Below are 26251 nucleotides of genomic sequence, written 5' to 3'. Positions count from 1 at the left end.
GTTTTCTTCCAGTAATGATCTCATAGGTACCACGTGGCGTAGTGGTTAAGTACTTGCACTGCCACTCACACGGTCAGGAGTTCGAGCCCCCTGTGGGTCAGATATCCTGGCAGCTGGCTCATGGTCAACTCAGCCACCCATCCATTTCTTGGTCGGTAAATGAGTACCAAGCTCATAGCTGGGGAAAGAATAGCCAGGGAAAGCAATGGCAAACTACCCCACAAAAGAGTTTTGCCTATGAAATCACTGCTCGCAGTAGTACCCCAGGGTTGGCCATGACTGAAGGGGAAACTTTACCTTTTACCTTTAATAATCTCATATCTTCCAATTCCTAGTAAACCAGGAAAAGAAGGGTCTATGTGATCATCCCTGCCTGTCGCCCCACATTGCTTAGCATTCCACACTGACCAAGGTTTCAAGAGCCACAGATGTGACTTATGAAATCTCTCCAACACAACCTGGATGCCAGTAGGTGGCATAGGCCCTCCAGAGCCATTTGAAGTTGTCTCCTGCTTATGGAGGGAGGAGTGACAAACCCACCCGTGCCATCAGCTGGTATCAGTGATATGAATACTGCAGTTGTCTCAGGTCGGCCAGGAAATTGCTTGATATTGAGAAGTAGATCCCACATATGCTTTTGTCCGTGAGTCAGTCTAGGTGAATGATGGGCAGAAGGAACCGTAACCTGTTTGTGGTACTGAACACAATGAGCACAACGCTGGCCACCGTCTGTGAAAAGAGCAGTGCTGTTAGGGCAGCGGTTCTCAACCTGTGGGTCACGACCCCTTTGGTGGTCGAACGACCCTTTCACAGGGGTCGCCTAAGATTGTATCAGTGTTCTCCATCTGTAAAGTGGATAAATGTTAGGGTTGGGGGTCACCACAACATGAGGAACTGTATTAAAGGATTGTGGCATTAGGAAGGTTGAGAACCACTGTGTTAGGGTATTACAGGCACTGGCCCACCTCCAAGTCAAAGTCAATGAAGGTACAGATACTTGGCTGCCACAGATAACTTGAATACTAAATCACCATTGGACTGACCCATCTTGCGATTGGACAGCTGCTGAGATTCTACAAAGACATTCGCTGGAGAGGTTTATAGGGGTTGATGTGGATTTGTCTTCCTTCAGTCAGAGTAGACATGACGAATTCTGTTGTGTGAGATGTGGTTGAAATGTCAAGGACTGAGGGAAGAGCTGGCTGGGGAATTACAGTTCTTTCTTTTCCTGGTTTCCAGCATACAAAAGGAAATATGTACACTTTTTTTTCCCTGTCACGCCACAGCTGACTCGTGGCAACCCTAAAGGTTTTCAAGGCAAGAGATGTTGCCTCCGCGTCACCCTGGTATTCCTTGGAGGTCTTCCATCCAAATACTAGTCAAACACTGGCACTGTTGTATTAAAGGACTAGGAATGGTTTGTGCACATGTAAGTGCCATAAAGTGGCAAACGAAGTATGGTGACCCCAGCAAGTGGCTTTCAAGGCATGTGAGAAGCAGATGCGGTTTGCTAGTCCCTTCCTCTGCCTTGGTGGTCTCCCATCTAAGTACTGATCCTTCTTAGCTTCTGAGAGCGGACTATACCATGCTAACTTCCCTCCCCTAGAAATAGTAGGGACTGGAAAAATAATTACCATATATACTTGAGTATAAGCCGACTTTTTCAGCATATTTTTATGCTGGAAAAAGTCCCTCCTTGGCTTATACTCGAGTATATACAGTAATTCCAAGATGGCGGCTGGAGCTGGGGATGCTGTGGGGATCCGGTAAGCATGTTGCTGCTTTTTTTCTAACTCACCAGAGAGCCATAAAAACAAGCTGTAAGGACAGCCTGCATAGCATTACAACTAGGTTTGTGTGTGTGTGTGTGTGTGTGTGTGTGTTAAAAGAAACCGAGGCATTTCTCTCCTAAGGGTTATTGGTGTGTTGCATTCTAGATGAATACAATTCTTCATACAGTAGTTTACTGCCAAATACTGATGTTGCTGAAGACAAAGACTTTCTCTGGAGCAAAGTTTAGGCTGGCATGGCTATGAATCCCAGAATTATTCTACATTTGGAGGAAAACAGTGGTTCATTTGTGTTCCTAGAGTGCTGGAAAGCTGCTCATCCCTAATGCAAACTCTGTTAAGCAACTCTATCTCATCTTGCTCCCAAATCTTCCGTTTTTAGCTGATACTTAGTCAAAATCAAAGGCTTATACTTGAGTCAATAAGTTTCCCAGTTTTTTTGTGGTAAAATTAGGTGTCTCTGCTTATATTTGCGTCGGCTTATGCTCGAATATATACGGAAATGGGAAAGGGTGCATTCTGGAGAGGAACAGAAAATGACCAGAATGGCAGTGAATGTTGAGTATTGCTCTGATGTTTTGAAATGTAAGTGGCTAGCTGTAGCCCAAACACAAAAATTGGCTGTTAAGAGTAGCAAGAATTCTTAGCCACAATCATATTGCAGCTGAGTTTAATTAACTGGTCTTGGACCATAATTATATACTGTGTATGAATATATAAACAACGCATGGGGGAAAATTGTTTTTATTATAGCAAAGGAAAAACTGTATAAAACAAAAGACTTTATAAAAACATAAACCACAGTTGAAATGCTGATGCTAAGTTCTCGTTGAAAGGAATTTGGCAGCTCCTATAGAGTTTTACCGGATAAGCACCCACATTGTTAGTTTGCACAATGTCACTCATGGTGGAGAATCTAAAAAGTGAGAGGGCAGGCGCAGTTGCCACTTAAACCCTCCCATAAAGAATCCCTTTAGATAGGAGGAGGGAAGGTTATTGATATAGAAAGCCAAATCCTTGTAGGGTGGTTCCTTATAACCCAGGACCATACTTATTTATAAACTTTACATCTTCTACAATGGGAGTTTCCTGCAGTAGCAGCCCAAAATCTTTCATTTTAAACCAGTAGTTCATACATAATTCACTTCTTATTTATTCCATTTATGATGATTAACTATTGGAAGTACATGAGAGTGAGTACTAGGAATTGAGTGAAGTGATGTTGTGTGACTTTTTACGTCAGTTCTGCTTTGTGCTCTGTTTGGTGGTTTTGTATCAAGGGTACTGATAAATATTTACTTCTGTCTGTCTTCAATACTTCAGTGGATTTTGAAAAGTATAACTCTGTTTAGGATTGTGCTGTGAGAGTGGTTACGCTCTCTTGGCAAACCCAGACACTTAAGGAAGAAATTGAAGGATTTATGGATGTGATTGATGTTCTGTACTATATTTTGCAAAAGGGTGGGTGGATGAAAGGAGTGAAAATTGCTTTTGAGCTGTCCAATCCAGATGTCTTCCTTCAAGACCCTAAGAGTTTATTGTACTCAGAGCAGGACAGTTCCCTCTTTTACTGGGCGTCATTTGGTTGTGCTTCTTACTGGGCTTCTTCTGCAGTTAAAGTGTTTGTTCAACTTGCAAAGTAGTACATGTTTGCATACCTGGGGGGGGGGGGGGGCTGACCTCGTCAGATCTCAGAAGCTAAGGCCCTTTCCGCACGGGCCATTTACAGCGGCCCAGGGACGGCAAAAACGCCATTCCTGGGCAGTTGTTCACACAGGAGGCGCTGCTGGATCGCAGCAGCGCCGCCCTGGCCGCCCAGGAGTGGCGTGAAGCCGCTCCTAATAACCTCGCTCGTTTACTGAGGTTATTCTAAAACGCCGTCTTCCCATCAGTGCGGTGCAAACCGCACTGGGCAGCGTGGGTGGGTCCCTGACAGCGTGGGAAGATGGCGGTTTCCCCATTCCCTCCACTCACCTCAACCTCCAGCGTGCTCTGGAGGCTGTCAGGGACCCACCCACGCTGCCCTCCGACCTCCAGGGGTCGGAGGGCAGCATGGGCGGGTCCATGATGGCCTCCAGTGCGACGCTGGAGGACAAGGTGAGTGGAGGGGGGGCGCAGAAGAGGCGGCTCCATGCGAAGCCACATCTTCTGCACCGGCTCCTTGAGGCTTCAGATCGCGGCTCCCATACACGAATCGGCTTCCTCAAAGCCCTCCACACGGCATAATTTCTTGCCGGTGGAGAGGCCCCGTTAATCTTGAAGCAAGGGCATAAGATTGGGCCTTGGGTAGTAATTGGATGCGAGACCTCCAAGGAATGCCAGAGTTATTGTGCAGAGGCAGGCAATGGCATACCATTTCTGTCAGTTTCTTGAGCTGAAAACCCTACTGGGTTGCCATAAGTCAGCTGAGACTTGGTGTTGCTTTCCACACATATCTGGGTGCTTTCCACACACACCTGGAGAGGCCTTCCAGTATGCTGAAACCTCTGTCTCATCTTCAAGTAGTCCTGATTTATTCTTACACTAATGGATCTTCTAAGCATCATTTGCCATTAGAAGGAAACTCTTCCTTCCGACCAAGATCTCCCTTCCATGATATTTTCATCCCTTAGGGACTTGAGCAGACCAGTGTGCCTCTACTTGTTCTCTTCTGTTAATTGACTTTCAGCTACTTTGAATAAATGAAAGGAAATGAGGTGCTCAGTTCCCCATCATGGTAGGGGTTTTTTTTTTGGGGGGGGGGGGGGTTGTTGCTTTTTATTTATAAAGCAATATTTGTCTTCTTACGTAGGTAATTGTTAAGAGATGTAAGGACCCTGTTGGGGGAAAAAAACCTGCTGGGGCATTCAATTATTTCCTGAAGAATTTTCTGATCAGTGGCTTTGACATTTTCTAGAACTTTAGATTTGTCCAAGTATATAGAAATCCTTGCTTTATTTGCAGATGGCACAATTTAGCTGCTTTCCCAAATAGGCAAAACCATAAACACCAATATTGGAGAGTGTGATGATTGTTTTATCTACATTTGATGTTACATTTTAATATCTTGTTATAAACGACTAAAACTTTTTTGATCAGTAGACTGAATTGTACTGTGTTGTTTATTTAAAAAAGCAGAATTAAGTTGTGTAGTGCACTGTAGGACATAATCCTAAGCAGGCGTAATAAGAAGTCCCATTTTATTTAGTGGGGTCACTCGCAGGAGAGCATTCTTAGGTTAGCAGATAAAGTCACAACTGGACAAAAGAACTTCAAGACCACAGGTTGACTGCTCTTACTTTTCCTACTTGTGTTTAGAGGATGCATAGTATATTAAGATAAACATAGATATGTATGTAAAAATAGATATGTATATGAAACTGTTGTTTCATCTTGGTTTCCTGATGCTAAATTTATGTTCTTTGAAGTGTCTCCCAGATTCCAGCAGAGCCTGTTTCCAAATAGCTGTTTTTAGTATGTTGTAATGATTCCTGGATCATATGGTATAGCCATATAGCTTCCTTCATGTGCTTTCTTTTTAATTTTTTTAAATTATTAAATATACATATAGAACAAAAAAATCAACAACAAAACAAAGAACCACATAGTAACCTCATATCCAGTATAAAAGATACCATCAAGGTACGGTAAAGAAAAAAATACACAGCAGAAAGGGGGGGGGGAGGGATGCTTCCCTCTAAGATGGATGAGACTTTACATATTCATTTCTTCAAAATGTATTTCTCCTCTGATATAACTGTTCAATACCTCATTCACAATTTTTCTGCAAGTCCCTCCACCCATGAAAGAAAATTCTTTAGCTAGTTGTTCTCTTGAAGTTCTGTTAAAATAAAATAGGGCTGTTCCAAATAATCTTGAAGTCATATTTCATTTTCCTCCTCTAAATTAATCTAACCTTATTTGCTAAACTTTCAAACGTCATTATGTTCTTTTAATTTATCACACCACCAATCTAAGGAGAGCTCTTTGGTATTTTCTGAACACTGGGCCATGAGAATTCTTTCCTGTAATTCCTCTCCATATAAATTCCTTCCCTTCCTCTCTGCCTAGCAGACATCTTGTGAGGTAGATGGGCTGAGAGAGTTTGGAGGCTTCATGGACCAAGGTCACCCAGCAGGCTTCATGGGTAGGAGTGGGGAGACAAACATGTTTCACCAGATGAGAGTCCATTGCTCATGTGTAGGAGTGGGAAAACAAATCCAGTTCACTAAAAGAAAGTCTGTGCTCACATGGAGGAGTGGGAAATCAAACCTGGTTCTCTAAATCAGAGTCAACTGCTCTTAACAACTACACCACATTCCATTTTCAGATAAAAATACCTGTAAGGTATATTTCTGGATGTGTTATCTTTAATAATCTTGCTTGTATGTGTAATCGCTAAGGAGTCCGAAAAGGCCAAAATGTATATTGTCCCTTGATGGTCACTTACACAATTGTATCAACAGTGTTTGAGATTTGTGTAACCATACATGCTATTATTTCAGACCTGTATTTCAGACCTTGTGTTTTTGGGTACGCTATATAATATAATTATAGATTTTATATTTTCAGCTCAACTTTTGAGGGTCTCGGCCCCTTGGATCCCTCTTCAAAGGCCAATACATAACTTTAGATACAACACTAAACTTTCATATCAAGTATTTTGTTGGGCACCAAATACTAGCGTTGTTCGAAAACTGTTAGAAGCCAAAAATCTGTTTTGATTCAATAGTTAGAAGCTACAGTCATGACCCTGTCAAGTTATACACACACACAAATATATACAGGCTACAGTTTTTATACACACACTCAAGCTCAGTATATACAGGATACAGTTTCTTCATCAGCCATTCCAGAGAATCTGAAATATGGAATAGTAGAACTAGCTGTAGCAGTAGTTATAGTAGAACCAGAAGGAAAGCTCTAGCTCAGTGTTTACCAACCTTTTCGATGTCCCGGTACCCTTGACCTCACTCTTCATATCTCACAGTACCCCTGCCATCCCCCCCACCTTCCCCTCCCAGTGCCCCTGCTTGCACCACCCCCACCTTCTCTCCCAGGGTGAAGGGAAGAACTGGGGGGGGGGAGGCTGCTGACCTTGTGGCAGGCCCTGCCCCGAGCCAGTTCCATGTCCTTGCTGGCGCCGGTAGGAGACACCACAAAAAGTGAGGGGGGGGGTTGAGTGCATTGCCACGCAGTACCCTCTGGGACATAAGCCTCACGCATTTGCACCCCAGGGTACCACGGAACCCTGGTTGAAAATCACTGCTCTAGCTGAATATGCATTTTTCACCCGCACCTTTGTACTGGGATTCAGGCAAATTGTTTCGGTGTACAGAAAAGCATATTTTACACTTAAGCTAATTATGAGCGGCAAGGTACTAAAAATAAGTCTCTAATCAAACCTCTGGGGGGAAAAACCCCAAGACCATGCTGTGTACGTTCCATATCACATCCAGTGTCTGCGTGGGAAAGAGCGGCACAAACCAAAGCATTCTTAAGATGAACCACACAAAAAAGCAGTAAGCTCGTTTTATCAGTAACTGCACGACGAAGCCCAAATCACAACTCTACACAGAGTTAAAACAAATATGAATGAAGGAGGAAGGAAGTTCTTATTTACGCCCTTAGAGAAACAAAAAAACATTATGTCATTTTAACAGCTGTGTAACAAATTGGCATGCTTCTCATTGATTTTTTTTTTTGGGTTGGCTGTGTGAATAATACCCCCCCAAAGAAACATTATTTTCTTTTCTTCAAAAATATCCACTTTGGTATGAAGACATGAGTCTCATGGGAATTACACGAGCCAATTCCAGGACAAAAAGAGCAGAAATCCAGATCAGCTTTTAATTCTGACAACTTATCTATAGAGCTTATTGTAACTGTCGAAAAACTCAACCTGGAATCCAGCGTTTTTCATACTAGATATAATGGGCTGGACTCTTACAGAGCCATTCCTCTAAAGACAGCACTTTCTTCCACCACAAAGAGCCTTTGTCAACACAACAAGTGCACTGGCAGACACCTCCCCGCCCCTCACCTTTTTTGCATCAGAGGAAAGTAGCCCCTTGAAAAAGGGTTTCCCCCTCCCCCCAAAATGAAATCTCCATCTTTCAGAAGTCTCTCATCTTTACAGAATCACCACTGAGAGAATGGAACTATTTAACTCTGGCAGGGAGGAAAACTTGTTCACCTTTACATCTATCAATCCCCTTACAACATAACAGAATGGCCTCCTATCTGTATCATCTGACCAATCCAGATCAGAGAAGAGTTTTTTCACTCGCTCGCTTCAATGTTTTCCCTTCTGCCATACGAGGTAGATATAACAATCTAGAAATGTGCACAAGGGTGTGTTCATGTGGTGCAAATCAATTAGAAACATTAACTCACCAATTATTCCATTGCCTAAATCGGCAAGTATTAGAGACAAATACTCTAGGTTGCTTTCTATGATACCTAGCGAGCTGGATGAACTAAGCAGACTATTGTTCTTATTAAATAGTTCTGATGCTCCATTCTGTGAAATGGCTGCGAACTTTCTGCTGGAAATATCCCACAAGCAACAGTATGTATGAATCAACTTAATTTGTTATATGTTGCAAGTTTGTATTTTGATGCGATTTACATGTGATTTTATACTGTTTATGCCAAATAAAGGCTAAATGAATGAAAAGAATCACCACTGCATGATGGCGAAGACGATTCTCCAGAACAAAACCGGTGAACACAAACCCCCTTTGGATTACGGTCATAGAACATTCTCTTTTATAGTAATATGCGCAAGACTGGCCACAAAAAGGTATATGAAACTCTTAGCAAGTTAGTATTATCTGTTTTCATTTGCCAGTGATTCTTGGAAGGAAAAGAACACAATAGTTTCGCACTGCAAAGGCAACTCAAAACAGAAAGGAAAAGTAGGCTTTTATTTTTTTAAAAAAACCAAAATTAACTTAAAGAAAAGGAAATCAAAATTGGCTACAGAAAGACGGGGCCAAAGAATAGACCCCACCCCCACAACCTCTGCTCTAAACACCAGTTGTTTGGAATGCCAGTTTTAATCTACGGCTAAAGCTGTTATCAATCAGTCTGCTCATTAAGCGATTAAAATCTTTACAAGGTTTTAATTTTAAAAAAATAGACCACATAGAAGTGTACATTGAAATGCTGGAACTGATTTGTACATTCACTTCTTTGAAGAGCTCCAGTTTGGAGGAATTTTTGCTTCCTGTGTTCAGGCTCCTGTGCTATCCTTCACGGTTCCATAGGACAACTAGAAGTATCCCGGTCAGTTCCTGAAGAAGCAGGCCCTAGTCCAGCGGTTCTCAACCTTCTTAATGCCGCCTAATCCAGGTCCTCGTGTTGTGGTGACCCCCAACCCTAACATTTATCCATTTTACAGATGGAGAACACTGATGCAGAGAGTCTTAGGCGACCCCTGTGAAAGGGTCTTTCGACCCCCAAAGGGGTCCCGACCCCCAGGTTGAGAACCACTGATCCAGTCCATGAAAGTTTACACTGGAGTAATATTTAGTAGGTCTCGAAGACAACGTTCCTGTTTAATTAGACATCCGTAGCAAAGATGGTTGGTGCTCAGTGGCAGGGAGCCTGCTATGTATGCAGAAGGCCATACATATGTATTCAGTCTCCAGCTTTTCCATGTAAAAGACCTCTCTCTGAGGCCCCTTCTGCACACGCAAAATAATACATTTTCAAACCACTTTCACAACTGTTTGCAAGTGGATTTTGCCATTCTGCACAGCTTCAAAGAGCACTGAAAGCAGTTTGAAAGTGCATTATTCTGCATGTGCGGAATGAGCCTGAAACACTGGACAGCTACTGGCCGCCGAAGTGGACAATGGCAACCATGACTGACCACTGGTCTGACTCAGTATAAGGTAGCTCCAAGCACTCAATTGATGGCACCTGGGATGGCTCAGTATTACATCCAAGCCTACGATTATGGAGCCTTCAATCAAAAGAATGTATATGAGTGGTGAAGAGGAGTTGATTAAAAAGCTCCTCATGGAAGCTAACTCCCCAGTTACGGTCCAGGTTGCAAAATACTGTGCAATATTACTTAAGGGCTGAAAACTCATTGTATTCTCGATGAATTAACTCTGTAAATCCTGCAAATTCCCGGTTTTACTTTCCTTAATTTTATTGTGATTTGTTTTATATGCTTGGGTGTGGTTCTGTTTTTAACTGGCGGAAAGGCGTGAATAAATTTTCTATTAAATCTGATATTTGAATCCACTAGATCACAATCCTCAACTCAGGTCACCATAAACCACATGCACACCGCCAGTGCTAGATGCAGCAGGCACGATTGCTTATAACAGAGCAACCGAAAGCAAGCTCTACCAGGACTGTTACACCTTCCGCTACCAACCACGCTATATTCTACAGGCTACATCAGCAACCCCGAAATCTAACACCTTCCTAACCACAGACAACCAGACTAATGCCGTCCTAAATACTTTAGAAGAAAATTGAACAGGTAGCATCTTTCTTCTGCCTCCAAGACACCCAACAGCAAAAACACGCTCAGTTATGAAGACAGATATTTAAATCTAATCTGAAAAGCCACAAAGGAGAAGCAACGGCACATCAGATAGCCTGCAATTTAAGATTTTCGTAGGAGTACAAGTTATCACTACAAAAATACTAGTTATTACTAGCGCTGCGCAGCGAAAAACCGCTCAGTCTGAATCCATCCATTCCAGAACCATTGCTGATGTCTGTAGACTGAAGAGGTGCAACGCAAAAAGGCTTCCATTACACTTAATTTATCACTCTTAATCCTGTGCAGTTTGTTGATTAACTTCGGCTTCCAAATCCCTATTTTTTTAAGTATCACTAACTTAAGAAGAAGAAGAAGAAGAAGAAGAAGAAGAAGAAGAAGAAGAGTTGGATTTATATCCCCCCTTTCTCTCCTGCAGGAGACTCAAAGGGGCTTACAATCTCCTTGCCCTTCCCCTCACAAACAAACACCCTGTGAGGGTGGGTGGAGACTGAGAGATTTCGACGTAGCCCAAGGTCACCCAGCTGGCGTGTGTGGGAGTGTACAGGCTAATCTGAATTCCTCAGATAAGCCTCCACAACTGAAGTGGCAGAGCTGGGAATCAAACCCGGTTCCTCCAGATCAGAGTGCACCTGCTCTTAGCCACTACGCCACTGCTGCTCCTTAGAAGGCAAAAAGTTTACAGAAGGCTATAACCGTTACTTAAAAATTCAATACCTGTGGTGTGATCTTCAGGACACTTTCCTGAGAGTTAGCATCACTGAGCAGACCAGAATGGTTCTCAGGAAGGCTTGCGCACCCCGTCACCCCAAGGTTCCTGAGCTGAAATCGCAATGCCTCATAAAACGTCTGCCGGAACAAGTTAGGTGAGGGAGGCCTACTGATAATGTTAATTAATAATTAATGCAGATCGCAAACATGGCCCATGCAGATAAGATGGGCTGCTACTGGTTCAGACTCCCGCACAGTCCTCTGAAATAGCTAATGTCAAGAGAGTAAGCGCACTGAAGGCAGAACCAGCTCCTTCGCATTCAACCTCACAATGGTTTTCAGGCCCCGAACTTAATGGAACAAAGCCACCGATTCACTCTGAATATCGCAAGGTACACAGAACAGAACTTATAAATATGGTTCTCTTTCACAGCATGCTTTTAAAGGATACTTCGGGACACAATAGACCAGAACAATATTCATCTATTAGCCTGGCTGAATTTGAAAACGCCATCCATACGGTGCAGCAGCAGCGGCATAGTGGTTAAGAGCAAGCGCACTCTAATCTGGAGAACCAGGTTTGATTCCCCGCTCTGCCACTTGAGTTGTGGAGGCTGATCAGGTGAACTAGATCAGCTTGTGCACTCCAACACACGCCAGCTGGGTGACCTTGGGCTAGGCACAGTTCTTCTGAGCTCTCTCAGCCCCACCCACCTCACAGGGTGTTTGTTGTGAGGGGGGAAGGGAAAGGAGTTTGCAAGCCCCTTTGAGTCTCCTACAGGAGAGAAAGGGGGGATATAAATCCAACTCTTCTTCTTCATCTTCATCATATAATTGTGTAAGATCTTCCAACAGTTATCTCAGGTTATGGATTTTCTCCAGAATGAAAACCAGAAGAGTGAGTGACAGACATTTGTAAGCACTTACAAGATACATACCTGTTGCTTCCTTCTAATCCTACGCAGCATCGCCTGCAATCACTGAAGTATTAAATCAGTCTTATCTTTGTTCACTTCGAAAATCTGCATGCTGCCTCTCCAGAGAATGTGCTCCGCCTGGAGGTTCAATAGCTATTAACACCACATACTGATATAGAAGAAGATGTGGAATCAACTAAATCAACAACAGCCCCATGACTTCCCTGACTACTAATGCAGCCACAAGGATACTGGCTGTAGCTAGGATACTCTCCCACAAGGGCCTTGTGCTTGTAAAGTCATGAAAATAGCACTCCAAGGTCTGTACTGCCCCAGTTGTAATCCTTGAGATAGTCAAGGATGCTCAACAACTTGCTACTCAGAGGACAGAAATGAGCAAAGCAAATGTGTTGAACCCAAGTTGACAACCAGTTGTCTATTTAAGAAAAAATGGCATATTTTGATTTGAGCAAAAGGGTTTCATAGCCAGGAATACTGGTTTTATTCATTGGCCATTTGACCATTCGATAAAAGGTACTGGCAAAGGGGATCGAAAGAAGATTTAGTACAGCCCTCTTTACAAAGAGGACATGAATTTTTATCTTTACAAAGTTTAAATAAGGTGTGCTACCAATGCTACAAGATTACCTTTCCCCAGGCCCATCTGAAAAAAAGATTAACATTGCGGTCAGTGCGCCAAAATCATACAATAAATACTCACGTTGAGGTATTCTGGGGGCTACTCTACATTAAAACATTTTCAGCTATGGATAGTCAAGAAACCTATCTACTTCCAAATCAACATAATTACACAAAAGTGAAACTTCCCTTTATTCTGCCATGTTGTTGCGCTATGGCTAAATTGGCAGTAATTCCTTTATTCCAACTCCCTATGATAATTTCAGGGAATCTTTCAGAGCTACTGAGTTTCCGCTTAGAAGCCGAAGTGCTCCAACGCAGAAACGCATCTCGACAGAATTTTTTTTCTTACTTAAAAACCACCGGTACACATCCATGTTTTAATTTAATTTCAATACAGCTGGAAGATTTTATGAAGCAAGCATAAAAACAGGCACCTATCCAAATGACAGAGCTTCTCTTGGAAGGAGTATCCCGGCCAAACAGTTTTCCCTTGTGAAACGCTCTCGACGCTTTGCCCATTCTGAAGAAAAAGTTGTGCAGATCGCATCTTGCGGAAAGGTGCCGAGTAGAAGCAAAACCTTCAAAAAACCCCCACACATATGTTCCTACACATTAACTAATTTCATATCAAGAGACACGTAAGCCTGTGGGAAGAGACAACTGCATTATGCGGAGAACAACTAACTTGGGGGTGGGGAGTAATGCTTTTGGTTGCTCTGTTTCAAAAACGAAGGAAATGGACGAGATAATTAGATCTTTGTGTCTCATCTGTTTCTAATGGTAAGGAGAAACAAGCTTCAATGCATTGTACAGGGGGGGAAATCTCACTGGTTGAGAGGCGTGTTTTAAAACCTTAAGTTCTAAGAAATGCAGAGTGCATTTCAAACACACACACCACAGCGAGATCTTTCTTGCATGGATGTGCCCTATCCTCTCGGTGAAGCTGGCCAGATTTTTATTTGCGGTTGAATAAGGGTTTCTCTGACTCATCTTTGTTCATCATGTGAAGGTCCTAAAAAGAGGCAGTTCTAAACCTTAGACAGAAGAAGTAATCAAACACCGGGATTTCTTAAGAGCTGCCATACAGCATTAGAAGTCAAAGCGCATGACTGTTCAGCTGCAGGCACAATATTTCAGGGTACTTTTTCAGCGGTCTCAAACTGTGAAACGACACTTATCCTTGCAAGTAAAACTTGTGGTTGACTCTTAAGAAGGGAAGTCTAGATTTAACCATATTACAGACGGAACTTAAAAAGTGCAGCATTTTTTAATCCTTCCTGCAGGTTTCACTAATGGAAGTAGCTGTTTCCTATGCTATTACATACCTATTTGATTTCCATTTCATCATACAGAATGATTTTAAAAAACCAAATACCATATCTAAATATATTGTACAGAAATTAAAGTTTAACCTAACTCCTGCTGAAACCTGACCCATATGAGCCTAGCCAAAAGCATTTCTGACTGAGAGATACATGGGGAAAGACTTTCACAATTGTGTTAGGGGTGGGGTGGGGGAAGTCACGAGTAGTCACAGGATCTTGTTTGCTGCTTGAATTTAACACAGGGGTGATGTTCTTTCTAGCTACTAAAGTGTGGAAACACTACAAAGAATGCGTCTTAAGTACTGAAGAGCTGACTCTCTTGATGACTGCAGATGCCCAAGACCAGCTACTCAAGAGGCACCAACAAATCAGGATCGTGTACAGCAGTGGTTCTCAACCTTCCTAATGCTGCGACCCTTTAATACAGTTCCTCATGTTGTGGTGACCCCCAACCCTAACGTTTATCCATTTTACAGATGGAGAACACTGATGCAGAGAGTCTGTGAAAGGGTTGTTCGACCCCCCAAAGGGATCCCGACCCCCAGGTTGAGAACCACTCGTGTACAGAATGAAATAAGTTTAGAATTATAAAGAGGAGTCTGGATTTGGATTCCTATCCAGGACTGTTTTGGATTCCTATCCAGGACTGCTGCCCCAACCTGTAAGGCAGGTATCTGCAGTTATCCATTTGTAGACTGGCAGACAGAATTGCTTCCCCTGTTCGATGATCTTTGATGAAAACCACCAGGCCAGACAGGATTATATCTGTGCTGGTACCACCACAGTCAGTTCGCCTTGCGAGAAATCTGCCAATGGAAAGGTAAGAAGAGCCATTGAAGAGGTCTGGAATGAAACCTGCCTCATTGAAGGGCATCGAGGTTAGAGATAAATAGACCTATGAGGTTGGAAAGGAAGGAGAGAGATGATGTTCAGGTGGTGATTAGTAGCTAGACCATGCCTCTGATCTTCTTGGCTTTTTTGGTCCGTGATGAAGAGGGAGCCCCAACAGTGTTGATGACTGCCCCCAGATGCTCCAAGGTCTGCATTGGGTGCAGATGACATTTTGAGAAGTTTATCAAGAAACCATATTCTTATGGGCTCTGAAGGGTTTCTGAGTGTTGGTCTACGCTGCCTGGAAGGATGGTGACCAGATCATTGAGGTAGGGGTGGATGTGAATGTCCTGTCCACAAAGCAGAATCACCAGGTTGACAAGTAGCTTCGAGAACACTCTCCGTGCCATGCAGGAAGTGTTCTGTACTGAAAACAATGGTTATTGATGCAGAATCTCAAGTACCTCCGATGACTGTGGAGAATGGAAACAGTGAGGTTGATTGAACTGAGGTCTTGGTGAGGTCGACTGAAGTGAGGAATTCCCTCGGCTGTAAGGACACAAGGCCTGGGGCTTGGAGTGCTGGGATAGGGGCATCAATTGGAGATATCTGCAGAATCTCAGAAGCACAGGATGACAAGGCATACAGTTTTTTGGCAGATCCGGAGAACTGCTTGGTGCCCATTGGCGTTAGCCGCTTCATCTTTAGCTGGATCTTCAAAGCACAGAGGGAAAGGGAACACCTTCTTGGAGGGGCTGACAATTCCCCTTTACCTACATGTCTAGACTTAAGGTCTAGCTTGGCAGTCTCCTCTCCACCTTGGGCCTTTTTAAAGTCAAGGGCTGCCAAGGGCTTTGCTAACAAATAGTAATAGTCCTCCCCATTAAAGTTATAGGTTAAGAGGGTTGTATATCCTGGCCATCTTCTTCATTCTCGGAAATGAACTGACCCTCCTCCCTGGATTCTTCGCTATCAGAATCCTACGGTGGCTCACATGGTCCCTTTTTCTGCCTGCTTTTGTAAGACAGGAAGAAACTTTCTCCTCCGCCCTGGAAGGTTCTCTGGATAAGGAGAGACGAGGGGTCCCAGATCTGCTGGCCTTTTTGAGGACAGGGACAACCTGCTCCAACATGACCCCAAACTCCTCCCTCATGGTGGATTTAATAATTGCAGCAAAATCAAAGTTAATGGACCCGGTATCGGAGTTAACAGGCATCCATTTGTCTAGCTCAGGGGTAGGGAACCTGCGGCTCTCCAGATGTTCAGGAACTACAATTCCCATCAGCCCCTACCAGCATGGCCAATTGGCCATGCTGACAGAGGCTGATGGGAATTGTAGTTCCTGAACATCTGGAGAGCCGCAGGTTCCCTACCCCTGGTCTAGCTCTTCCTCTTCTGGATCCTGCGAGGCCCCTGGTGGAGTCCTGAAGGGAGCTCCCTTACCCGAAGCTCCAGAGCCTCCTCTGCCTGAGGGGCTGCTTTTCATGCCTACTCTGCTTCTCTGGTGGCCATTTTGTCAGCAGCATCTCGTTTGGTGTGCTTTGCCACCAATGGCATGGCAGCTCTCACGGAGGGAGTGACAAACAGGAGAAAGGGAGAAGGAGTACAAGTAACAGCAAAGGAGCTAGTAGGGAGCCATGCCACAGAAGGGAGGGAAGAAACAGAAGAATACAGCTAATAGTCTAGCACTGCAGTAATAAGGCAATAATAGTAAACAGTAAAATAGTGAACGCAGTGCAGGCAACAGACAATTGCTCTCCCATAAGGCAGGAACAGAACTGGACCACACTGGGTAACTCCCACTGGAAGCAGGAAGCAAAAGAATTGGTTCCTGCCTCCCATGTCTATGGTGGGAATTACCAGGAAGATGTCCTCCAAGCTCAGATGGAGAACAAACCTGGTCCTTCAGATTAGAGTTCATCGCTCTTAACCACTACATCACGCTGGCTTTCTGTAGCGACAGCACTACCAAACACAGCAGAGTTATCTGTACTCTACATTACACATCCTGACTCATATATGTTGACAGAGAGAAATTTTCTCTCTTTCTCACAATACTAGAACCAGGGGGCATACATTGAAAATGCTGGGGGGAAGAATTAGGACTAATAAAAAGAAACACTTCTTCACACAACGTGTGATTGGTGTTTGGAATATGCTGCCACAGGAGGTGGTGATGGCCACGAACCTGGATAGCTTTAAAAAGGGCTTGGACAGATTTATGGAGGAGAAGTCCATCTATGGCTACCAATCTTGATCCTCCTTGATCTCAGATTGCAAATGCCTTAGCAGACCAGGTGCTCAGGAGCAGCAGCAGCAGCAGCAGGCCATTGCTTTCACATCCTGCACGTGAGCTCCCAAAGGCACCTGGTGGGCCACTGCGAGTAGCAGAGTGCTGGACTAGATGGACTCTGGTCTGATCCAGCAGGCTAGTTCTTATGTTCTTATGTGGTAGATGCATTAATAAACATTAACTGAATTGGTGGCTGCTGAACGTATCATAAACAGAATATGGATGGCTGTGGAAGCACAGAACACTATGCAAGATAGTTGGTACGATTATAACGAATAGCTACCTGCATTATGAACTTCCACAAGCCAGAGGTTTTGTGACCGTTTCCACCACAAACATTGTTTCCAAGGAAGAACATCCAAATGTTTCTTTCAACAGTGGCATAAATGCCTCCGTAACACTATACCTGCCTGTGCGTCAGGATGTATATCAGATAAGGAATTCTTCTAAAGTAGACAGGGGCTTCCATTTGAATTTCAGTCTGGCACGTCACATGACAGACATCGTTAACAATCATATCCACAGCTTCAACAGGAGTGGAGATTTGTGGCCAGGCTTTATTTGTACATTTGAAAGTTACAACCAAAAACAATTTTTACACAACCGAGATGCTGAGCTTTAGCTGTGTGGGGGAAGACCAATAAGCCATCTTGGTCCAGCTTCTTTTAGTGGCCAACCAGATACCCCCAGAAGACCTACAAGCAACGCATGGAGAACAAAACCTAGTTCTGTTGCTCCCTCCCCCCAGCACTGATATTTATAGGGCTGCTGTCTCTAGATACAGAGATTCCATTAAATCATTGCAGCTAACAGTCAGTGATGAAATTCTGTGCTAACAGACCATGGGCTATATCAGGGGTCTGCAACCAGCGGCTCTCCAGATGTTCATGGACTACAAATCCCATCAGCCCCTGCCAGGGGCTGATGGGAATTGTAGTCCATGAACATCTGGAGAGCAGAAGATTGCAGACCCCTGGGCTATATTATGGGGTTAAGGAGGTATGTGGCCCGATAACTGGATAGCCCAAGCTAGCCTGATCTCATCAAATCTCAGCAGGGTTAGCTCTGGCTAGTATTTGGATAGAAGACCACCAATGAAATCCAGGGTCACTATGAAAAGCAGGCAATGGCAAAGCCACCTCTCTTATCTATGAAAATTGTACAGGGTCATCCTAGGTCAGCTGAGACGTGATGACACTTTCCACCACCAAGGAAGTATGGGGTGGGGATTATCATGTTAGCACAGCTATTGTAATCCAGCCTCTGGGACATGCTTCTATTAGAAGCGAAATGAAGTATATATATTTTTTTATATGAATAAAAGTAATTATGGAGTAATCTCTTTGGTAGAGAATGAATCAGCTTTACAAATCAGCTTTTTTCAATGTGTCAAACTGTGTCAAACTGGTTGTGCACATTTTCATTCAGAAACGCGAAGTACACATGGAAAGCCTGATTCAAAATCATTTCCTCCTGTCGCAAAATGTGGCACAGACTCTAGTTCCGCCACGCAGAGAGAAGCTGGGGGCTCTGCAAACTAATTCTTGTATCTAAGATGCCTCAAATCAAAAATTTAAATACAAGTGTTCAGTGGGATGCTGGAATAACATTAAGTCTCCACACACATTTCTTTTCAGTATCTAAACGGAGTACACAAATTAAACAGGATGTTACAACCTACATGGCTTGGAGAAGGGCTATGGCTCAATGGTAGAGCAGATACAGATGGGCAGGCAGAAGGTCTTAGATTCAACCTCAAGCATCACTTGCTGAACTTCTAGATGAGACTCTGGTGAGCTGCTGTCACTCTGACTAGGAAGTACTGACCAGTGGTGAGATCCAAAAATGTTAGTAACAGGTTCCCATGGTGGTGGGATTCAAAACTGTATGAAAGTGCCAATGGGGCTGGAACGATGGGGAGGCTGCAGATACAGGGCTGGCATTCCGGGCGGGCATTCCCTGGAGTAGGTGGGCTGTGGCAGCAGACGCAGCCTTGGCCGCGCCGGTCCTTGGGTGGGAACGACCCATCGCAGGGCGCAGGCTGCCACGGACGCGCACCTCCTGCTAGACTGCTTCGGAGTTCCCCCCGCCAGCGCTTACCGCTGAGAGGAGGGATGTGAATCCAAGGCAAAAATCACGTGGCAAAATCACCAATTAGTAACCCCCTCTCGGCACACACAAATAATTAGTAACCTGCTCTCGGGAACCTGTGAGAACCTGCTGGATCCCACCTCTGGTACTGACCCTGGTGGACCAATGGCCTGATTCACTATTGACAGCTTCACATGTGTTCGTGTGTCCCAGGGGCATGATTTTGAGAAATTAAGCACAGCTGGCTTACACAGAAGACCACCTGAGTACTCTGCGTATGTTATGTGGAGCTTCACAGAAAAAGTGTGGAATATTTGTTATTAATGGTTACAGAATGTTCTTCCAGAATGGACCCCCATGACATGTTTAGGCCAACATTTTTCAAATATTTATAAGAATACAAAATAAGGTCAGCCTAAAAATAAATCAGGAGATTTAAAAAGTCAAGTCCAACAGAGGTATAAAATGATTACATCACTCCTTTCCCACCATCAACCTCTGCCCAAGGCAGATTACAAAGGCAAATGTAAACCAACTCAGGAAAAAAAATCAACTTAATGCACTGTCATCGCAAAATACACAAAAGAGGCCCTATGCACAGCTCTTCCACAGCCACCCCACAAAAAGAAAGGGTGCCCACAAATGCCTTTTTAATCAGAGGCCCCTTCCGCACACGCAGAATAATGTGTTTTCAAACCACTTTCACAACTGTTTGCAAGTGGATTTTGCTACATTCCAAGCTATTGCAGCTTCAAAAAAAAGCATTGAAAGCAGTTTTGAAAGTGCATTATTCTGCATGTGCGGAATGAGCCAGAGTGACTTTACAATGTCACTGGAAGCACTGTGCACTGATCTCCTCTGGGAGACTGGACCCATAGCTGAAAAAGGCAACATTTGAGGTATGGGAAAGAGATGAGACAACCTAGGACACAGGTGTCAAACTCGCGGCCCTCCAGATATTATGGACTGGGGATGATGAGAACTGTAGTCCATAACATCTGGAGGGCCGTGAGTTTGACACCTATGTTCTAGGAGGATCTAAGCTGCCACAAAAAGTCATACTGGGAGAGGACTGGTCCTTCAGGTATGCGAATTCCAGGCCACAAAGAACAACTTCATTTATAAAAACCGGAACCCTGAGTTGAACCCAGAAGCATACAAGTGAGGTGGTCTTTTTTGTTTACAAAATGCCTTTCGCTTAAACTCGAGGCAGAATACAAAATAAAACAATGTACTATAGGATAAAACATTCAATGAACAGTGCTATAGGACAAGGATGACGCAATCAGAAGATAATGTGAACAAACTGCTCAGGTCAAGGTATACCATAAACAACATGGTAAGTGGCATTATAAAGATGGAAGACAATATCGTAACAGCAAGTTAATACATAGCATAATCATTGCAGTAGTCTAAAATCGTACTACATTTCCTTCTAGACAGCTGCTGTTATTATGATGTAGGAAACTACAATGAAAAAACTTATATGTATTTGAACTTTCTTAACTTCCTTGCCTGTAATGGACTCACAATGAGAGACATTCAAAGCAGAAAATCGCCTTACTTTAATGATGATTCAAGCAGGAAGAGGTAAAGAAACTCTACTGAGGCAAAAAGTTATTCAAAGAACAGAAGGTCAATGGTTAAAGCTAAGCTATCAAGTGCTGGAAAAACTAGGATGACAAGGAGTACTAAGTATTAATAGGAAATAAGGAGTATGGACCAAATACACTAATTATTAAGCAAGATGGGGAAACATGAATATGCCTGTTTTGTGAATCAATACCGATATTTTATACAGATTATGATTTTCGATTCGAGAGATAGGTAATAACTGTTCTCCAGATGTTATGGATTCAGCGTCTAGTTCCCATCATCCCCTGACAGCATCATGCTGTCAGGGGATGATGGGAAGTGTAGTCCATAACATCTGGAGGGCCGCGAGTTTGACACCTGTGGACTATAGCTTTCAGGTCCTATTAAGAAAAAAATGTGGGTATATTCTTAAAAGTTCCTTTAAGTACAAAACAATTTATTTGGAAAACCAAAAATCCTGATAAACTTGAGGAGAAATGGTTAACTATATTTCTCCGCTTCAACAGACTTTCCTACTATATGAAACTACTTTAAAAAATGATACTTGTTTCAAAGTTGTTAGCCTATCAACCCAGGATCTACAAGGTTAAATACAGACCCAGCAATTCCTGAATACGTCTGGAAGCTTTACCGTCAAAGAACAGATATTCCTTCATAGCACTTATGTCCCAAAACTCTTAGCCAAATCCATTTCATTCCTCAGTAGCTTATTCAGCTACAAGATTTTCCACAGCCATCAACATTAAACTCTGAAGACTAAGAGATGCTCTTAAACAGGTAGAAGAAGATTTTTTTTCCCCATGGAAAGAGTTCAAGGTATTCAGTGGTGTCTTTTTTTCCAAGTGGCCAGAATGAAAACTGCTTTTTTTTAAAAATTCTCAAAACTGCTAATTTCCAATCCTCACATTTCTGGTGTCTCATCAGGAAAAAAATGTATATTTATCATCTGTTAAAGTGAATTTAACTTTTTAAAAACCCTACCTAGAAATTAAGAAATGTGACTTAGATAATTCTTATTGATCATTTTAACACTATGTTTAAACAAATTCTAATTTAATCAACTGGCCAGCAGATTCTTATCATTTATTTTTGTGGAGAAAATACACCATGTTGGATGACTCCTTATCGGATAAATCAAACCTCAAATCACCTAGAATTGTATGCAGAAAAAAAGCCAAAGTAGCTTTTTTTGACAACAGCTGTAAACACCAGTTTGTTACTAAGTGTAACGGAAACGTTTTCCGTGACCAATAGTATTTGCATACCATGGATGAAAGGAACATACGGTAGTACCCAATCTGAGATCATCAGTGCTTTGTTACAGTTGCTCTTATACCTACTAATTGATGAAAAGTGTCCAATTATCTTGGGCTAGTCACAGCTTTTCGGAGCTCTCTTAGCCCCACCTACCTCACAGGGTGTTTGTTGTGAGGGGGGAAGGGCAAGGAGATTGTAAGCCCCTTTGAGTCTCCTGCAGGAGAGAAAGGGGGGATATAAATCCAAACTCCTCCTCCTCCTCTTCTTCTAAGGAACAGTTACAATTCACCTAACTTACTTCTATGGAACACATGACTTTTAAAAAGTGATAAATGCCAGTGATCCATTGTCATATATCGATGAGCCCATAGCCATATTTATTTATTTTATTTTTTATTTCATTTTTATACCGCCCTCCCCCGAAGGGCTCAGGGCAGCGAACAACACTAACAAACAAGTAAAAACAAAATCAATACAAATTAAGAATTAAACGGCAGCATTCAATTATCGAACCCAATTAAAATAGATGGCATCCGACTATTAAAACTCCTCTTGAGAGAAGGACAGCGGGTCTTAAGAGTGTTTCGGGCACCCACATCAGCAGCTGGTCTCCCCAAAGGCCTGGTGGAATAGCTCAGTCTTGCAGGCCCTGCGGAACTCATTAAGGTCCCGCAGGGCCCGGACAGCTGGAGGAAGAGCATTCCACCAGGCAGGGGCCAGGGCGGTAAAACCCCTGGCCCTAGTGGAGGCCAGCCGCATCATAGAGGGGGCGGGGATCACCAGCAGATTGGCCTCTGCTGAACGCAGAGACCGTCGTGGGACATATTGTGAAACATGTACCAAAATTCTCACTAAGCTTAGATATACATCAAAGAGAGAGAAGGAATGACATGTTGAAAGTTGAGGGGCACTGGCGACATGTGGTCCCAATATGGATCAACTTTTTAACAGGAAAGAGGAAAAATATGTGGCTCAGAAAAGGGGGTTAGTAAAAGAAGGGAAGAACTTGAAGGTAGTGGTACACTCGAAATGGTCCAGGCGTGACATTCTGCAAGTTTGGGTCAACCCTGCAGGCAGATATTGTTCTCGGTCAACCGGTGATTAGCTACATAGACATTTTGCAGTTGGATTCCATTGCGGACATTCTCCTCCACTGCCCACTTTACCAGAATCCAAGATCCAGCTTATTATTACAAATCATTGACTCTATGAAAACACTTACAGAGCTTGATAAAGTAAATATGCTCTTAAACTGTAATGACCTTGACTGTTGTCTCGCAGTGGCAAAGTTTCTGGCTGAGGTTTGCGAACTGAACTTATGATCCAGTGTGAAGTTTTATCTAGTAATTTTAATTGTATTTATATTGTATGTTCTGTATGCCAATAAAGGCTTATTGAAATTGAAATTGGTGACTTAAGTAACGGTTTCATAAATTTTTTTGGGGGGGGGAGTAATCTGTTTCAACTACATTCTGGGCAGTGGTTTGTATTTCACCTCATAGACATTTTACATAAGGATATTTGTGTAACTTGGTGAAGATGATCTGAAGATTACAGAAAATTAAGGGGCAAAAGCTTTAAGATGGAGTATAGAGGGACTGGACCATATGAAGCAAGATGAAATAAGGGATGAAGCAGAATTGGGATAGCTTAGGAAAAAATGACTGTAACTAGCTTGGGTGCAAAAGAACAATTTTTAACATTTAAGAAGTCTACTGCCTATTCAAATGATCTGCAATAGTGAGAGATTTCATTATTGAGGAGCAGTCATGTACCTGCTCCCCAGCAAGGAACCACTTTTTAGTCCTGATAATAAATCTTCAGATAGACGAACGAAACAATAAAGCTATAATGTGTTGATAGAATTTGATTAAAAATAATAAGTTAAAGCGTATACACAGAGTTGCTGTTGAAAGGAGAAAGAGAACATTAAAATGAGCACATGGGCGAACTCAAAAATATTTTGGATGAATATGAAAAAGTGGTATGGCAAGCACTATATATAATGCAAGTTGGATGCGTCAGCCAAATTCATGTCCTGTGCATAGTAAATCTCTATGTCCCTAGAATCAGATGTCATAGTCTGAAAAGTTTAGAACGTACAAGAGCACTGAAGAGTACACCATCAAAAAGGACTGAAATAAGACATTTTCCCATATATTGAACAGAAAGGGAAAGGAGAATACACCCTCAAAATCTGGAAGATTGTAATCAAACTCCATAGCCCCTATAACAGATCAGGTGTAGGCATACCATGCAAATAGTTATGAAAAAGATCTGCCTTACTGTAGTCAACAGTCTGATTCTATCCATGCTTAGTCAAGATGGAAGTCCCAGTGTGTTAAATAACATTTACTTCTACGTTAAGTGTACACCAGATTGCTCATAAAAACTTGGCAAACCGGCCACAAATAATGTAATACATCTACAACAGTTGCACTGAAGTTGGCTGGTTTCAGATATGTCTTTGAAACCAGAGTTGGTTTCAGATATGCCTTTGAAACCAGAGTAAAGGCTACATGCTAACTGAAGCATGGCAAAACAGTTAGCTCTATATTCTGCACACATACCCCTAGCAAAAACTGGCACATTAACAGCCGATGCTGTTAAATTTAGTCACTGGAAGGGGGAAAAAGCCCTGAGACACTGGATTCTGATTCAGCATTTTTCCACATTCTTAAACTTCTCCTCCCCCATCATTTACAAGGGTTTCTTCCAGCAAGCAAAAGACTGTAATTTAGCAGGCTACGCACACAGCAGAACAGCCATTCAAACAAGACACTTCTCCCTATGTTTTTTACATACTTCTCGCTATATTTTTACATACATTTGATTTACAATGTTTTCATTCTGCCCAGGTTTAAGACATTTTGGTTTATTAAAATTTAACCATTTTATTACAGCTAAGCGGGACAAAACTATAACAACGCAAGCTAATGACTGCTTTCCAGATATAAAATTCATTCTTGTCTGTCATCAGATTTATTTCACAGTATTCTTCTCAAGAACAATACCTCGCAGTTATTAAAAAAAACCACAAAAACAAAGAAAAAAACCACTGCAGAGTACTAGCTTTAGAAGAACTTTCAAATACATAAAACAGCTTTTTAGGGGTTTCCATGGGCTAAAATATGCTTTTTTTCTCACCTCGCTAGGTTACACAACAAGATTCAAAAACCGGCGAAATAAATGGGGAAACAGCTTTTTAAAGGCAAGTCGGGTTTCTTTCTTTCTTTCTTTTTTTGCAAAGACAGCCACAATTAATTATTGTGATTTTGGTAATTGTTAGGGACAACCGACAACGAACAACCATCTGCAGCAAAAACCAAGGTAAACTCTCCTCCTGCCTTCCCCACCAATAGTTTCCCCCCAACTCTCTCCGTTTCAATGGAAACCACCAGCTGTGCCCACTAGATTCTTCCACACTATGCCAACAGGCAGGCTATTCTTTGGACGGCGATGCCAACGCATTCCAAAAGGAAACCTTTATTTCACACCAATCCACACTTACTTAGACTCCTAGAGAATCATGCCACATGCATTCAAATGGGCTGGAAGATCAGGAAGGAAAGTCGCCTCCAGCTCCGCTGGGTGGAGTGCTGCTGGAATGGGCACTGTCTCAGCACCCCCCTACAGCTCAAGCCCCCCACCCCCCACCCCATACACACCCTTTGCAATCTCCAAGTTTATTTTGAAACCTGGGTGGGGATCGCCTTCCGATTTTTTTTTGACGCTCCAGCCTCCGCAGATTCGACAGCCGTCTCTGGGAATGTCACTCAGACGGGTTTCAGAAGGGAGGAAGAGAAAGGGGAAATCACAAATCTGGAGCGTCACATCTACATGGCCAAACTGGTTTCAGAGGGGGGAAGACAGGGCAAAGGACGGACCTACCAGCTGTTTGGCATATATGGGGGGAGAGCCCCCTCCTTATAGATCCACCAGCTGTTTAGTATTGGGGGGGGGGGAGAGAATCCAAGGGATGTAATGCCATTTTCTGTAGCAAAGCCAGCTCCTTCCCTACCATGAAGGCTGGAGGGATACAGCAACTGCCCCTCACTCTTTCCTCCTAGGGCATTCACACATGCAAATATTTACCGGCACACCCCCAGAAACAGATCCAGACCTCCTCTTTCCCCATCCATCACCCTGCCCAGATATTCCTTTATCTGCGAAAGCGGATCCTTTACACACACCCTATTTCAGAGATGCAAAACATTATCTCCCCCCCCCCACCCTTCCAACAGTTGGGACCCCGGCCCCACTGTGTGGGCATGGGGATGGGGTGCTTAGCC

The 26251-nt window shown here is 43.1% G+C and overlaps 1 protein-coding gene across 3 annotated transcripts in view; it reads right to left on the bottom strand.

The window, feature by feature from the left end:
• Positions 1-26251, bottom strand: part of RAPH1 (Ras association (RalGDS/AF-6) and pleckstrin homology domains 1) — a 99446-nt gene that overhangs the window by 72561 nt on the left and 634 nt on the right. The window lies entirely within an intron of this gene.

The sequence above is a fragment of the Sphaerodactylus townsendi genome, linkage group LG02 (assembly GCF_021028975.2).
Source record: "Sphaerodactylus townsendi isolate TG3544 linkage group LG02, MPM_Stown_v2.3, whole genome shotgun sequence".
NCBI lineage: Eukaryota > Metazoa > Chordata > Lepidosauria > Squamata > Sphaerodactylidae > Sphaerodactylus > Sphaerodactylus townsendi.
This window is presented reverse-complemented; position numbering and strand designations above follow the sequence as displayed.